The sequence below is a fragment of the Grampus griseus genome (assembly GCF_964374135.1).
Source record: "Grampus griseus genome assembly, chromosome: 14".
NCBI classification, from domain to species: domain Eukaryota; kingdom Metazoa; phylum Chordata; class Mammalia; order Artiodactyla; family Delphinidae; genus Grampus; species Grampus griseus.
Window position 1 is genome coordinate 59,801,086 of NC_139008.1, and position 10,991 is coordinate 59,812,076.

Consider the following 10,991-nt stretch of genomic DNA (forward strand, 5'->3'; position numbering starts at 1 on the left):
ATTCCCCTTTTATACCACCCCGTCCCATAACCACAAATCTGATCTCTATTTCTATGGATTTGTTTGTTTGTTTTTGAAGTATAAGTGACCTACAACACTATGTGGGTTCCTGTTACATGACATAGTGATTTGATATTTCTATAACATTTCAAAGTGATCACCAATATAAAGTCTAGTTACAATAAAGTCTAGTTACAATATGTCACCTTACAGACATAAAAACCTTACAGAGGTTTTTTTTTTTTTTTCCTTTTGATTCTCTGGAAGTTTTAATTTGTTCTGTCAATGAAACTCACACGGCATAAGGACTTAGGCCCTCAGGCTAGGCAAGACATCATGGCCCTTGGAAGAAGCACCAAGGCTGCCTGCAGGAGACGGTAAGATGGACTCTTGGTGGGAAAGGAATGAGCTACACAGATGAACCAAGGGAAGGTTTTAGGGGTCAGGGCCCAAGTGAAAAGGGGGATGAGGATGGACTGCCATAGCCTTAACCTAGTGCTTAAAAAGAAAAAATACCCTTCCCTTCGGTTATTAGGGAGAGGTATGAGTGGAGGGGTTTCTTATTGCTTGCCCCTCCATGGACCTATAGGATCTGAGAGCAGGGGAGAAGAATGCAAGCAGGCTGGTAGGAGAACCAGAGTGAGAAGTCACACAGTTCCCTGGGTGGAGGAGTCAAACCCTGGGCTTGGACTTCAGCCCCAAGGGCCAGAACAGCATCTCTTTCTTCTGAAGAGGTCAAGTTGCCTGAGCTCACAGGACTAGGAATGTCAGATTTCCAGCCCCTCCTGATCCATGGTTGTTGGGATTCCCTTGTGTCTCAAAAGCCTTGGAGCAGTAAAGAAAAGTTTCTTTCCAGGAACTTCTTTCCCAGTCAGTTAGCAGCCAACTTTTCTGGCAGAAATGTCCTTTCTGCCCAATCTGCCCCCAGGAGGGTGGGAATGTGGCTAGCCCTCAGGAAGTGTCCCAGAAGCTCATATGGCCCAGGATGGAGAATGTGCACCTTCTTCAGAGGCTCAGAACTCCCACTTGTCCACCTCCAGCTCTTCCAGGTTTGTTACCAGGCCAAAGATTCCACTGTGATCCTGAGACTGGCTGCCTTCAAAATTGGTGATGGGGGTGACAGGAAAAAGCAACTCAGGCAAAGCCTCTGAGGCACGTTGCTTGATCAGCTTGAAGAAAGAATGGTTCAGGAGGGTGCAGGCACTTGGTCTTACATCTGGGTTGTGCTGAAGGCACTGCTCCACAAAGTGGTGGAAGTGGGGTGAGAAGATGTGGTGATAGGGGTGGGACAGTGAGTTGCCATTGGAGGTCCTGGGGGTGCTGGTGGTCAGGCTATCACTCAGGCCAGAGTTGGCCACTGAGCGCGAGATGCTCATGGTAAGCTCCTGGGCAGGGATGGTGCTGGTGTCCAGCAGGCAGGGCACAATGCCGTTCAGCTTCTCCAGTAACATCTGGGGGGCAGGCATATCCTTTAAAGGGGACATGGCTATTGGCCAGTTCACAGGCTGCGATTCCCACACTGTAGATGTCAAACTTGGTATCATAACCCTGAAGATTCTGCTGGAGGACCTCTGGGCTGAGCCAGGGCAGAACCTTGATACTGTACTTGGTAAAGTCGTGGACCACACGCTGCTGCTGCCCATGGCTGATCATGCTGAGGTTGCTGCTTAAACCGGACAGGTAGACCTTCCCATCTGTGGAGATCAGAACGTAGGTGCCTGGCTTTGACACTCCTGTGCATATATCCCATGTGGTGGATGTAGTCCAGGGCCTTGAGCACCCCCTGCAGGATGTAAGCAATTCCCAGCTCATTCATGCTGTCCATGAAGTGTGTACAGATGAGGTCCTTTGCAGAGACATATGCCATGAATGATGTGATAACCCACAGCTCATTGTCTGTAACAAAGGTGGCTTGATATGGCAGGATATTGGGATGGCTGAAGATCTTAGAGACATGGAGCTCCCCTTGCAAGTATGTCACCAGCTCATTGGAACAAGCTTCTAGGTTAATCCTTCGTACAGTCACATACTTTCCCATTGGTTTGTACCTTGCTAGATTCACTGTCATCAGGTCCTCGAATCCTTTGCCTGTAACGGTGAGTAGCTCATAACACCCTCCCTCTGGCAGAAAGCTACTCATGATCTCCTGTTTAGTGAAGGACGCTATCGACTCTGAGCTTGCCTCGTTGGTCTCCAAATGGTTCCAAATCTCTTAAGCCCTCAACAATGAACTTTTCCGAGACCAAATGGCTAATTCACTCTATTTACTTACAAGAAAAGACATGAGTTCCTAACATGTAGACCTACTTTAATTTCAAAAATTTAAACCCAGCTCCACCTCCTTGGTTTAAGGTTGTACCAACACCAGGCCAATTGCTGGGAGGCCAGAGTTATTGACAATATTCCCCATACTGTACATTTCATACCACTGATTCATTTATTTTGCAACTGGAAGTTTGTACCTCTTAATCTCCCTCACCTATTTCTTTCCTGCCTCCACCCCTCTCCCTTCTGGCAACCAACTCTTTGTTCTCTGTATCTATAACTCTGTTTCTGGATTCCACATATAAGTGAATTCATACAGTCTTTCTCTGTCTGACAATTTCACTTACCATAATACCCTCTAGGTCCATACATGTTGTTGCAAATGGCAAGATTTCATTCTATTTTATGGCTGAGTAATATTCCATTTATTATATATACCACATCTTCTTTATCCACTCATCTAAGTGGACACTTAAGTTGCTTCTATATCTTGGCTATTGTAAATAATGCTGCAATGAACATAGGGGGACATATATCTTTTTGAACTAGTGTTTTTATTTCTTTGAGATAAATATCCAGGAATGGAATTGCTGGTTTATATGGTAGTTCTATTTTTAATTTTTTAAAAAAAAACAACTCTCCATACTGTTTCCATAGTGGCTGCACCACCACCAATGGCATACAAGTGTTCCCTTTTCTCTGCATCCTCGCCAACATTTGTTAATTTATTGTCTTTTTGATAATAACCATTCTGATGAGTGTGAGGTGATATCTCATTGTGGTTTTTATTTTTTTTCATAAATTTATTTATTTTATATTTTATTTTTGGCTGCATTGTGTCTTCATTGCTGTGCTCGGGCTTTCTCTAGTTCCGGCGAGTGGGGGCTACTCTTTGTTGAGTGCACGGGCTTCTCACTGCAGTGGCTTCTCCTGTTGTGGAGCATGGGCTCTAGGCACGTGAGCTTCAGTAGTTGCAGCACGCAGGTTCAGTAGTTGTGGCTCACAGGCTCCAGAGCACAGGTTAAGTAGTTGTGGCGCATGAGCTTAGTTGCTCTGCGGCATGTTGGATCTTCCTGGTCCAGGGCTCAAACCTGCGTCCTCTGCATTGGCAGGCAGATTCTTAAACACTGCTCCGTCAGGGAAATCCCTACCATACTGTTTTGATGACTGTAGCTTTTCTTTCTCAAGATTGTTTTGGCTATCTGGGGTCTTTTGTGTTTCCATACAAATTTTAGAATTATTTTTTCTAGTTCTATGAGAAATGTCATTGGTATTTTGTCAGGAATTGCATTGAATCTGTAGATTGCACTGGGTAATATGGTCATTTTAACAATATTAATTCTTCCAATCCATGGACATGGTGTATCTTTCCATCTGTCTGTGTAGTCTTCAATTTCTTTCATCAGTGATTTATAGTTTTCTGAGTACAGGTCTTTTACCTCCTTAGTTAGAAGTATTCCTAGGTATTTTATTCTTTTTGGTGTAATTGTAAATGGGCTTGTTTTATTAATTTCTCTCTTGCTGACAGTTTGTTTTTAGTGTATAGAAACGCACCAGATTTCTGAAATTAGGTGATATTTTTACCTTATGGGAAAACAGACAAAGGGGTTTAATGTGTGTGGATCAGGAGCTACTGCAACAGCTTCAGGAGATCATGGTATTCCAGAAGGGAGAGCAGGAAGTGCTGGGTGGCAGGAGAGGCTAGTTCATGGCAGGGGGCAGGCAGCTGGAAGACTTTCATTTTCTCTTGGCCTCTGGCTTCAGGGTTGGAGTGCCACTGCCTCCTCCCTCATGAACCTCCAGCATCAGTCCAGGGAGAACCTGAGCCCAGGACCATTTCTCCCCCAGTCCACACTGCATCCCTGGGTGCCTTCAGCCACCCCTGCCTGCATCCATCCACAGGACTGGGTAAGATGCTGACATGGACATTGGGTCCTACAGAGCTGTAAGGGTTTGAGATCCTCAGCTCCATGAAGTTCCCAGCATACTCTGCTATTTCATCAAAGCAGCTGAGGGTGGAGTGTGGATGGGAGAGAGGGATAGGGAGCACAGGGTCAAAGAGTGGGTCTGTGCCAGTAAGCAAGGCTTTGTGTTTGTTCACTTTGGGTTTGAATGCCATTTGTGGGGCTCAATCAAATAAACTTGTAATGTTTTTGGCTTATCTAAAGCTCTATTCCAAACATCCTGGCTGATGCCATTTATTTCAGCTTTGGGGACCCTTTGATTCAGCAGCCTCATCCACATTGGGTTTTGGGTGGGGCTGTGCAGCTTGCTGCCCCATTGTCATAACATCCTTCCTCCTCCTGCACGGGGGAGAGTGAGCAGGAACCAAAGCACCATTCAGGTGGCTTGTTTCAATCCTGCCTCTCACTGCTTAGCCTCATTGACAGGTAGGACAATGTGAGACGCTCACTCTAGCCACCCTTACCCTGCCATCCACTGTTTGGGTGAGAGGATTCACTAACATGTGCCAGGGAGTCTTTCCATATCCCCTGATCTGGTCCACAGGGTCCTTTGTCCTTCCTATTCCAGAAAGCCATATCTCTGTCAGCACCCTATCCTCATTGCCAAAACTGTCAGGGTCTGGCATTTGAATTTACCCTGCTGATAAGTGAATAATTAGCCTCTTACTGTTTCATAGATGCTGGCCAAGATGAGACTCTAGTGACAGAGACAAAGGACTTTATTACACACGGCACATTAAGCAGCATAAGCATAATGTTTACATTGGCTCCCTTGCCCCCCCAAGTCCCACAGGGGCAGCATGGAGGGCCCCAGTAGATGCCATGCATACAATGGGTTTGTGTTGCATCTGAGGAACACTGAGCTTGGGGAACCCACCTGTTTTATAACAGGAAATAAGCAAGCCTGCTTTTTGTCCTAGAGGGAGGTATTACTTCATCCCTCAAGGTTGCTCACTACAAACACAAGCCTGAGAAATGGCAAAGAGCAGTTAGGACCCTGTATCCTTGGGATACCCAGGAAGACTGGGCAGGGACGCCAGGGCTCATGGCCGGTTGCCTCTCCTAGTAGTTCCTACTCCATGTCCATTTCCAGGCCACGCTTGTCTCTTTTTTAAAAGCTCCGTTTCTCAGTCCTGATCAGCAGTTTCTGCTGCCCTTCTCAAGTCTGCCCAGACTGGATCATGGCAGCAGAAACAAAGAAAAGAGAAACTCAAGCTCTTTTTTTTTTCCCCACACTGTGGCACGTGGGATCTTAGTTCCCCTACCAGGGATCATATCCACATCCCCTGCATTGGAAGCACAGAGTCTTAACCACTGGACCTCCAGGGAAGTCTCCCCAAGCTCTTTTAAGATCACAGATGCAAAAGACTTAAATAGATCTTAGCAGATCAAATACAGCAGTATATTTAAAGAATAATATATCATAACCAAGCTTTTCTAACATATAAGGATGGCTCAGCATTAAAGTTTATCAATATGTATTAACAGACGCAAGGATAAATTTCATTCATTCATTTAGCAGATACATATGGGCCCAGGGTTGACAAAAATGACAAAATTCCAGCCCTCAATGAACTTGCATTCAAGTGAGAGACACAGACAGAAAATGAAACAAATACATAATATGACATCTAGTAGTGACTGGTAAAACTGAGAAAATAAAGCTCGAGTGAAGTGATAGATATCAGCAGTTTCACATGGTTTCACCTAATATATATGTGGGAATTTAATATTTGACAAAAGTAGAAATTCTTATCTGGAGGAACAGATAAATGATACTGGGGCAATTAGCTAAACTTTCAGAAAAAATAAACGTAGGTATTTATATTTCACCTTTTATAAAACTACATTTCAGATAAATTAATGACCTAAACCAGAGAAACACACAAGACCATAATAGCATTAAAAAAAATATTGGAGAATATGCTTATCATCTTAAGGTACAGGAGGCCTTCTGAAATGAAAGCTAGAGCATTGGAGACAGACTGACACATTTCTTTCTGTATCATGTGGAAGGAGAGCAGAAGTGGTGTGTGCAACTGGCAGGAAGTGTCATTAAAGGGCTGGGGGCCTCTGCTCTCCCTCTTCCCTGTCCTCCTTCTTGCTGGGTGGAATGCATAAATGGTGGCTGGAGCTGGAATAACTGTCTTGAATCAACTTGGGAATGAAGACCTTGCAAGGTGGACCAACAGGATAATGAAGTCTGAGCCTCTGACAGGATGGAGGCCAATCCAGCCCTGAACCAACTATCACTGAACTCTTATGTGAGCAAGAAATAAAGCCCTTTCTTGTTTGGGTTGTGGTTATGTTGTGCACTATCACTTTGCACCTGAATCTAATCCTAACTGATACACCTTCTCAGCCCTAGGTGAAAGATCATGATTGTTTGTGTAAGCCACTGGTTCTCAACTCTGGTTAACTTTTACAGTTATCCAGGGAGCTTTTAAAGAACACCAGTATCTCACCCCAGACCAATTACATCAACACCTCTGGTGGTAGGGTCCAGACATGGGTATTCTTAAAAACCTCCCCTATGAGTCTAATACGCAGTCAGACTATGAAGAATTAGTTTAAGCCAATAAGGACAAACTTCTTCCCCTCCTTCCCAGTCTCCCTTGTAGTAGGAGAGGTCATGGACCTAGTTCTGGCCTGTGCTACCTAAGTGGAAAACCGCGAGACTTTTTCTGGGATACTGTTTACATTTCTGATAAAAAGGAGCATATGTGGCTGTGACTGTTCTTTCTCCCCCTTTCTAGCTTTTTTTTGCGGTACGCGGGCCTCTCACTGTTGTGGCCTCACAGGCTCCGGACGCGCAGGCTCAGTGGCCATGGCTCATGGGCCCAGCTGCTCCGCGGCATGTGGGATCTTCCCGGACCGGGGCACGAACCCATGTCCCTTGCATCGGCAGGTGGACTCTCAACCACTGCACCACCAGGGAAGCCCCCCTTTCTAGCTTTGAATCCAGAAGTGTTGTCCAGAGCCACAGCAACCACATATGGTGAGTATGAGGCACCAAGGATGAGGATACTGGACAATACACTAAGGCTGGCAGAGTGAAAATTTCGAGAGCCTGGATCTCGGGGTGCATCACCACACAACTAAACCAATCCCAGTAACTCCTTACCTTCAGAAAAGAAGTGAAAAAACCCAACAACACTTATTTGTTTAATGAGTTTTCTGTTTATTGCAGCAGATCACATTCATAACAGAAACATATACAGGTGTTTTGGATGCACTTTTGTAACATTTATCATGTGTACAAAAAAAACTGTACACGAATGTACACAGCAACATCGCTGGTAATAGCCCAGACTAGAAATCACCTAAGAATCCATAGACATGAGAAAACCTCAATAAATTTAGTAAATTCACATTATATAATACTATGTAGCAAAATAAAACAATAAGTCTGCTCATTTTCTAAAACATGGTATCTTAGATCTCTAAGACATCGTGCTGAGGGAAAAACGTAAATTATAAGACAGTAAGTATATAGAGTATGAAACCATTTATTCTGAAGCACACACCCATACACTAAAAACAATACTATATACTATTCCGTGCGTGTAAGGGGGTGTGCTTGCATATGGAAAACGTTTCGGGGGAGACAGCTAGCTGCCTATAGGGACAGGGCAAAAGGATTGGGGCTGTGGCTGGGGTGGTAAGAAACTTTGGCCTTATTTATAATTTATAAATTTTTTAAAAAGGAATGTAATCATTTACCTACTGTCCAATTAAAAATACGCAAGCAAAATTTTATATTAAAATTAACAAGAGGGGCTTCCCTGGTGGCTCAGTGGTTGAGAATCTGCCTGCTAATGCAGGGGACACGGGTTCGAGCCCTGGTCTGGGAGGATCCCACATGCCACGGAGCAACTAGGCCCGTGAGCCACAACTACTGAGCCTGTGCATCTGGAGCCTGTGCTCTGCAACAAGAGAGGCCGCGATAGTGAGAGGCCTGCGCACCGCGATGAAGAGCGGCCCCCGCTTGCCACAACTAGAGAAAGCCCTCGCACAGAAACGAAGACCCAACACAGCAAAAATAAATAAATAAACTCCTACCCCCAACATCTTCTTAAAAAAAAAAAAAAAAAGGTAATAGTCTAAAATTAACAAGAAAAAAGAAGTTCTACTTTTTGGGGACTCTTCCCACTGAAATCACCTTTCTCATTCTCTGCCATCTCTGACCTCTTGGTCTCTCCTGTTCATCAAGAGCAGGCCCCAGCTCCTGGATCCTAGCCTTTCTCCTGCCTCTGCCATGACACTATCCTAGGTGACTCCCACGGGGACACAGATGACCCAATGTAGGTCTGAGTCCTCTCTGCAGAGGTCTCCTTGAGCTCTCTTTGGGATCCACTCCCATAGTCCCATCTGGGACTCCTCTATCACTGGCATCTGCTCCATTTCCAAAACGGCTGGTGGAGACACCCTCCTTTCCTTCCATCTTACTTGCTCAGTGACTCCCACGAGCACTATTCTGACTATTTTGGGATCTTTGATCCTTTTCTCACCTTTCTATCCATTAGATCACTGTCTTCACTTCCCTCCCGATCCCATTTTGCCAACACCCTCAACTCTCTTGTACCTCTCTCTGGCAAAATACATCTTTAGATGAACCCAAGTGTTGGCTTTCTCCATGAAATCACACATAATCATATCATGGTAAATTCATGGTCACCATTCCAACAGGGTCCTTAGTATTGCTCATTAATCCCTCTCCATTTCTCTCAGCTCTAGAACTTGAACCAATCTTACTCACTACTCCTTACTGTACCTCATCTCCTCAAACATGCCTGCTCTCCTCACTGGGTCCCAGTGCACCATGGCCATTCTCACCTCCACAGAATAGTAGCTGCCTTCTCCAGTTCTTTTTTGCCACCTGGTGCATCCAGTCCAACTGCTTCTGGTGTTGGTCATTAACTGCTCACAGCTACCCCCTTCTCTGGGAGGGTTGTCCATGGTCAATGGAGCCTCCAAGAGCCAGAGATGCCTGGAAGATTAGCCCATGCAGGGCTGAAGCAGAGTTACTAAGCCTTGCCTCAAACTGGGACAACCCTGAGACATCATTCCTGCTCCAGGGCTCCCCAGAACAAGCTGAGGTAGACTCCAGCTGAGGCTACATCTTGCTGAGCTCCATCCCCTGCCCTCTTCTTAGGAAAGGATTCTAAATGCACAAACCAAAACAAATAGGATTACAAATAAAACTCATTACACTGATAATAATAATGCAACCTTGTAATACAGTGCTATTTGTGCTGCTTTATTAGTGCATTAAATAACAAAATCTAGCATTAGGTCAAATAATGTCAAAGTAGAGATCAGAGTAAAGGATATTTCAGGATATCTGCCACAACTGAAATGCGGTATGAATTATAATTTCTATTAGTGACAAAGTCAAGGGTACTAAAGGTAGCACTACAATTTCACTCTACATTCATAATGATAGGAAATACTAAATTTCAGTTAGAGTTTAGTGAGAATAAAGATGTGATTTTTTTTGATTTTCCCCTTCCAAGTTCATGGTACTGGTTTCTATTCATGGACACCTGGAGCTCTGGTTAGGACCCCATTCTGGACAATTTATAGGCCTAGGAAACTGACATTCAATTCATCCAGCCTCATACTGAACACTCATATATGCTTCATAACAGTTAGAAGGGACAAGATGGTTTAACCTCCCTCACCTGCCCAAGAGTCTGGTTAAGGAACTTTTCAAGGGTCCTGACTGAACTTCCCTATTCTCAGGTAGTATCAGCGAGAGATGCCTTAATAGGGACTCGAAGTCCAGGAGAACTCACCAAACTCACCAGAAGAACACAATGGCCTTAGACAGTGATGGTCACATTTCCTTGGCCTGAATCAACTGGCATCCTTCATCAATTCCTTTCACCCTTTTGACAACCACATGGTGTTATACCAATTAGCAGATGTTGTTTGTCAGGCTGGGCTCAGATCTGTGCAGAATTTAGGGATGGAAATAATGTTGTAGTTGCCCTCAAGAAAATTAATATTTTCTGGGATGAAAAATAGATTATCAGAAATTAGACCAAGATGGCACTCTCTTCTTTCCCACCCTAAATTTCCTAAAGTAACAGAAAATATAGTTTTTAAAGTGTAAATCTCCCACTTTTTCTCCATTAGAAAGAGTAACATTTGGGGCTTCCCTGGTGGCGCAGTGGTTGAGAGTCCACTTGCTAATGCAGGGGACACGGGTTCGTGCCCCGGTTCGGGAAGATCCCACATGCCGCGGAGTGGCTGGGCCTGTGAGCCATGGCCACTGAGCCTGCGCGTCCGGAGCCTGTGCTCTGCAACGGGAGAGGCTGCAACAGTAAGAGGCCCGCGTACCACACACACAAAAAAAAGAAAGAGTAACATTTGGAAGAGAAAAATGGTGGTGGATGGCAATAGCAGTGTGGAACTGGGAACTAGGGAGTCTAAGGAGGCAAGATGGTGTGAATGTTTTCTGGTTTTGATTCTGGAGATGGAGGAGTATGTCATATTAATATTATACATTGATAAATTATTCAATTAGCTACACTATTAACAGCTTTTTCAGGTGTTCAAGCACTTTTCATGTGTTCAGGTTTCTTACGCATTTATTATCTAATTTAAATCTTTTCACCCAACAGTAGAGAATGTCCTTCCTAAAGGAATGCAGAAAAGAGACACAAAGCTTGTGCTTGATCCCCAGGATTAGAACCACTGCATTCTTTCCCTTGGGCTGGGAGAATGCTCTGCACCTTTTTGGATGGATTAGGTATA

The 10,991-nt window shown here is 44.5% G+C and overlaps 1 pseudogene across 1 annotated transcript; it reads right to left on the reverse strand.

Annotated features, from left to right (window-relative positions):
* Positions 1–1,013: 1,013 nt before the first annotated feature.
* Positions 1,014–2,237, reverse strand: LOC309833388 (STE20-related kinase adapter protein alpha-like; annotated as a pseudogene). The gene has a single exon. The product of its transcript is annotated as an STE20-related kinase adapter protein alpha-like (transcript).
* Positions 2,238–10,991: the final 8,754 nt, after the last annotated feature.